This window comes from Mirounga leonina, unplaced genomic scaffold, assembly GCF_011800145.1.
Source record: "Mirounga leonina isolate KUSES-001 unplaced genomic scaffold, KU_Mleo_1.0 Mir_169, whole genome shotgun sequence".
In the NCBI taxonomy this organism is placed as follows: domain Eukaryota; kingdom Metazoa; phylum Chordata; class Mammalia; order Carnivora; family Phocidae; genus Mirounga; species Mirounga leonina.
In genome coordinates this window covers 12949720-12955798 of record NW_023270431.1, presented here as the reverse complement: position 1 = coordinate 12955798, position 6079 = coordinate 12949720, and the positions used below count along the sequence as shown (strand labels likewise).

The following is a 6079-nucleotide window of genomic DNA, read 5'->3' as shown; positions in this document are numbered from 1 at the left end:
CCTCCCTGGAAGAAAATCAGGATTAACACAGGCAGAGATGGAAGTTAAAGTTGTGTGTTTCTAAATTCCTTTCTTTTTATGACTTTCTGGGAGGATTTTGCCCTCAACATTACACTTTCTTTTACCAACCTCTCTTAGCTTCTTCCTTTTGTGAAATTTGAGCTTCTTAAAAGAAAAATGAGATAAGTAACACAAATAAATATGTTGAAGAATGCTGCCTCAAGTGTTAGGAAATTCAGAAGGAAAGAGAATGTCAAGTGTGGGTAGTCAAAATTGTGAAAATCATACATAGTGAATGAAAAGCACGGGTCAGAGAAAAAGGCCATTTTGTGGTTATCACTGGTGAATTGTGGTTTCATTAGTGCATTGCAGAAGGTCAAGATACTGTGGGGTAAAGAGCAAGTGATGGTGAGAAAAAGTGGAAGTCAGCAAGTATAAAACACACTTCAAAATTTTGAGCGTTCTCTAAGTAACGTAGGAAGTGAAGTCATCTATTGAGAAATAAGTAAATGGGTAGAATTGTGAGTAGAGAACAAACAGAGAAGTTTTGGAAGAGTCACTGTGCTAAATTCGCTTGGAATCAACAATATCTTGTTGTTTATAAGGAAGAATGTTTTTCCCTAACATTTTAACAGCTGATGGCAACTTAAAATCATTGCTGCCTGTCTTGATGTAACTTCTATTTCCAGCATATATGGGAACTCGATCATGGCTATTCATATTGTCACTTAAATTGAGTTATGTGCATTGCTGAAAATGTCATCAAAAAGATTACTTACTTTGTGATTCAGTATCTAAACAGTAAGTTATTTTATACTCAGAAAGGGACATACGTACCCAGAGCAGTGGGGCATGAATTAGATATTAATGAAGTATTCATTGGGAAGGGTGGGGATGAACACAATTCTATAGATTTCTTATAAAGAACAACCGAAAGCTTTAATGAGATCCAAGAATATAAGACACATATATTTGTTACTGAGTTGTTTGTAAAAAGAGTGGCTATCACATACCAAGCAATGCAATTGAAGGAAAGGAAAATTGCCATATACCTCAGAACAGATGAGTGAACTTTGAAATCAATGAGAATTTGGTGTGACCAATTGAATTGTAACACAGGATTATCTTTTTTTTTTTAAAGATTTTTTTTTATTTATTTGACAGAGAGAAACACAGCGAGAGAGGGAACACAAGCAGAGGGAGGGGGAGAGGGAGAAGCAGGCTTCCTGCCGAGCAGAGAGCCCGATGCGGGGCTCAATCCCAGGACCCTGGGATCATGATCTGAGCCGAAGGCAGACGCTTAACGACTGAGCCACCCAGGCGCCCCAACACAGGATTATCTTTAACGTGTTTGACATCCATTGGTCAGAAACTTCCAGCTAATTGAAAAGAGTAGCAAGTTCATTTCCAGCAACTAAAGCACCTTTACTTCTTTCAGCTGAGGAAAACTGAATAAATATGGTTTTTTTGTGAAATAAATATATGCTAAATCAAATAGGATAAGCTAATGAATCCTAGAGATCTTTGGTGCGCTGTAAAATTATAATGTTAATACCAAAGCACTAAATGAAGCATGGATGAAGAAAGGTAATGTATCACCATGACACTGTGAGTAACTGCCAATGGCCAAATGTTTCCTCTGTGTTAAATTTTAACCTCAAACTATTTCTGAAGAATATCTCAGACTATCTCCTCAAAAATGCTACTATGTATTTGCATACACATGAATGGGTACACACACATACAGATGGTTGGTGAATGGCTTAGCTGATAAACAAGATAAATGTTTTCTGAAAGAGACAACTAGGAAACTTTCTTCACAAGTGTTAATGTTTTACTTCTTGATTTTATTTTGTTAGTGGCTATGCACCAGGCTAGTTTAAAAATAAGCTTACTCAAACTATATAATGACTTAGTCATTATTGCTGCCAATGTGAGTGAACAACTGCAACCTCATGATTTTCAATCAACCAACCATTTAATCACCATCTGAAGAAGGCCACTCTTTCTTGTTTTTGAAAGAAAACTATCTATTGACACATTGTAGTAAGATTGATAAAGTGTCAGATATCAAAAATTGTCAAATGGAAGTCAAGAGTCTAGATGAAAATTTTGAAGAAAATACTGAAGATGTAAGAAATAACTACACATCAGGGCACCTGGGTGGCTCAGTCAGTTAAGTGTCTGACTCTTGATTTTGGCTCAGGTCATGGTCTCAGGGTCATGAAATTGAGCCCCACGTAGGGCTCCATGCTCAACAGGGAGTCTGCTTGAGATTCTCTCTCTCTCCCTTTCCCTCTGCCTCTCCCCCCATTCATTTTCTCTCTCAAATAAATTAATAAAGTCTTAAAAAAAAAATAACCATGCATCCACAACATAGAAGCACAGAGAATGACAATCAGTGTGAAAACATGCTCACTGATGAGTGAGTCAAAAAGAACCTCAGAAGAGTGGGCTCTGAAAGTGAATATATTTTAAGAATTCCATAAGCAATTGGGATTGAGACTTAGAAAAGTAATATAACCTGCCCAAAGTAATACAGTTTTCTTATAAATTACATTTAAAATTTTTTGGATATCCAACTAAGCCTAAAAGAGCTCTTTCAGTAATGATATAATTTTTGAAAAATATATTTTAAGAAAGTATTATGTTATAGTTTAATTGGCCAAGTTGTTTCCTTCTCAATCACAAATAAAATAATGGTACTTCTAGGAATTAATGGCATCTTAAATAAAGGACTGTAACAGCAATTTTTGTGATGTTATTTGCCACCTTTCTATGCTCTCTCATTCATTGATTTGTGCAGCCCATAATAAGTATCAACTTTGTTCTAGGAATTCTAAAAACTAAGGATAAAAAGGTTAATGAAGCATAGTCTTGTGATTAAGGTGTCCATAGTCCAGCTGGTGAGAAAAATAGAAATAAATAATTATACCATAAGGTGATAAGCACTGTAGTAAAGATTTCTACGATAATGGTATTATCGGAGTGCCTATGAGAGAGTTGCTGCCTCTCTGTCTGGGAGATTTTGAGGAAATGTAACAGAAAAGAGACCAGAGATTAAGTCATGAACAAGAGTTCATTAGACAAGAAAAGAACATATTTTGAGCAGAGAGAACAATATATGCAAAGACCCGGTGGTAGTGATGGGTCCCGGAATATTCAACAAATAGGGTGAAGATAAGAATCACAGAAACATTGGCAGCAGAGGAACTTACAGGGGCAAATTGGAACCTGGTTTTGAAATATCCTTTTTGTAGCAATGGGAAACACTAGAGAATTTTTCCCAGCATTTGATTTTTATATTTCTTTTTATTGTGGTAAAAAATACATGACAAAAATTATATCACTTTAAAAAGTGTACAGTTCAGTACTATTAGGTACATTTTACATGGTGGTACTGACATCTGATTTTTAGAGATAATTCTGTGGTGAATAAACTGGAATGCAAAGCCACTAGATAAAAGATGAATTGAACATTTCAATTGAGATATGATAGGACCAAAGTTAGAATTGGAGACTACAAGAGGGAGACAATTAAAATAAAATTTGTAGGAAGAGGATTATTTGAGGGGAATACAAATGAGTTCCATTGTAGACATGTTATTTTGATATGTATATGAGACATCTGTGGGAAGCCCTTCAGTACACAATTGGAAATATAGTTTCAGAGCTCGGGGAAGATGTGGAACTAGAATCATTAGTCCTGTTGAAGTGAATTATCTTAAGGAACCTCCAAGAAAGTGAAGGAAATGAAATCCAGGATGGGACTTTGATGAGACTCAGTATTTAAGAGCTCACTAAGAATGAGGAGTTAATAAGGGACACCGTGTAGGAATAGCAAAGCACTAAGAAAGATACCATAAACATCAAATAAGGTGGGGCTGCCTGGGTGGCTCAGCCGGTTAAGCGGCAGACTCTTGATTGCAGCTCAGGTCCTGATTTCAGGGTCATAAACTCAGGGTCGTGAGTTTGAATTCCACATGAGGCTCTGTGCTCAGGGGGGAATCTGCTTGAGGATTCTCTCTCTGCCTCTCCCTCTGCCCCTCCTCTGCTCACACACTCTCTCTCTCTCTCTCTTAAATAAATAAATAAATAAATAAATAATAAATAAATAAATAAATAATATTTTTGAAAAAATCAAATGAGGAAAGTATTTCAAGTGGTAAAAGCATCTAACAAGTATCAAATATTATATTCAAAGAGAATAAAGCTTTTAAAATGTACATTGGATTTGATAATTAAGAGGTCATTGATGAGTCTAGCAAGGGCAATTCCATTGGCTTGTTGGGGATGAGGTTATGGGCAGAAGTGGATTATAGTGGGTTGAAGAATGATAGCAGAAATATTAGGAATAAAAATATGAAAGAATAAGAATAGTGATAGATAATATCTATGGAACAGTTATACAGTGCCAGGCATTGTGCAAATGTTATATAACATTATGCCATTTAATTCCCGTACCAACTTTTTCACAATAGGTATCAAAATTTTATAGGCTTAGGAGAGTTACATAACTTGCCCAAAGACACACACACACACACACACACAGACACACACACACATATATAGCTTTCTATAGTCTCTTACAAATACTAAAGCCAGGTTTACACTAGTTTATATACCATTGACAAAGAGTAAATGGAAACAAGATATTTACAAAAGTAACTACAAAATATCCTTTCAAGACATTTGACCACAAATGGAGGGAAGGAGATAAATCAGTAACTATTGGAGGAGGTAGTGATACTGAGGCAAGTTTGGGGCTTTTGGGTTTGTTTTGTTTTCTTTTGGAGGGGTGGTGGAAGACAGAGTTGTTTTTAGATTGAAGCGGACTCAAACTATTTTAATGAGATAAGTAAAAGACCGTTTCAATAATGCAAAAGAGAAAGAGAGCCCAAAGAAGGAAAGAAAAGAAAATTTTCAGTTCATGGGTCAAAGGCTTAGTGTCTTTCTCAGAGAATAATCTGATCTCAGAGACGGAAGAGGAATTTGTGGCATTATATATAGATAACTGAATATGGCAGAGAAGTAGTGGAGTTTTTTTCCTGATATTCACTTTTTCTGACTGTGGAATATGATTGGAGATTTAAAGAGTATAGTAAATATTTACAGAGTATAGTAAAGAATATAGTAAATATTTACAATGAATGTCTCAAAGAGTTGGAAAAGAATTTCTTCGAATTCTTTGGATATTATGATTCTATTGAGCTGGGTGGGAGCTGAGCGCTGAGATCTAGAGCTAAAGCCAGGAGACTGAGGAAAAGCAGACCACCGGGGCACTACTCATTTCCCCGGCTCTGATCCCGGCTGATGTACCAGGGATCTAATTAGGCCTGTGTCGGCCTCCCTCTTGAGCAGGCCAGAGATCCCAGCTAAATAGCCACCCTACAGCTGCCCCCTGCTCCAGGTGGCCCAGCGGGAGTTCCAGACCAGTCTTGTCTCCCGGGACAGTGACACAGCAGCCAAGTTTATTGGCGCTGGGGCTGCCACAGTTGGCGTGGCTGGTTCAGGGGCTGGCATTGGAACAGTGTTTGGCAGCTTGACCATTAGCTATGCCAGGAACCTGTCTCTCAAGCAGCAGCTCTTCTCCTATGCCATTCTGGGCTTTGCCCTGTCTGAGGCCATGGGGCCCTTCTGTTTGATGGTCGCCTTCCTCGTCCCCTTTGCCACGTGAGGTTCCATGAGGGTCACCTACCCGTCCCTGCTGCTTCGACTTCAGGCCATGCCTGGTGCTGAAGTGTGCTAAGCTTTACCATTAAACACAACGTTTCTCTAAAAGAAAAAAAAAATTCTATTGAATTACAGTAGTAAGTGCATTATTGGTGCAGTTTAAAGTAGAAACCATTACTTTGTGTGAATACCAATAGACATTGTTATGTAATTCACCTTTCCCAGTGTGTGAGGCATTGATAATAAAAGAACAGAAGATGGTGCCCCTATTGATCCATGGACAGTGGTTGGCTTTAAGAATGTACTAGAAAAGATGAGAAAGGGAAAGAATCAGGAAAGTGGTGAAAATATCATTATGGGGAAAATCAGTATAGGACTGCTAAGCAGGGTGGGGTTAATTATAGAA

At 37.6% G+C, this 6079-nt stretch overlaps 1 pseudogene; it reads left to right on the top strand.

Annotated features, from left to right (window-relative positions):
* Window positions 1-1573: 1573 nt before the first annotated feature.
* Window positions 1574-5781, top strand: LOC118017300 (annotated as a pseudogene).
* Window positions 5782-6079: the final 298 nt, after the last annotated feature.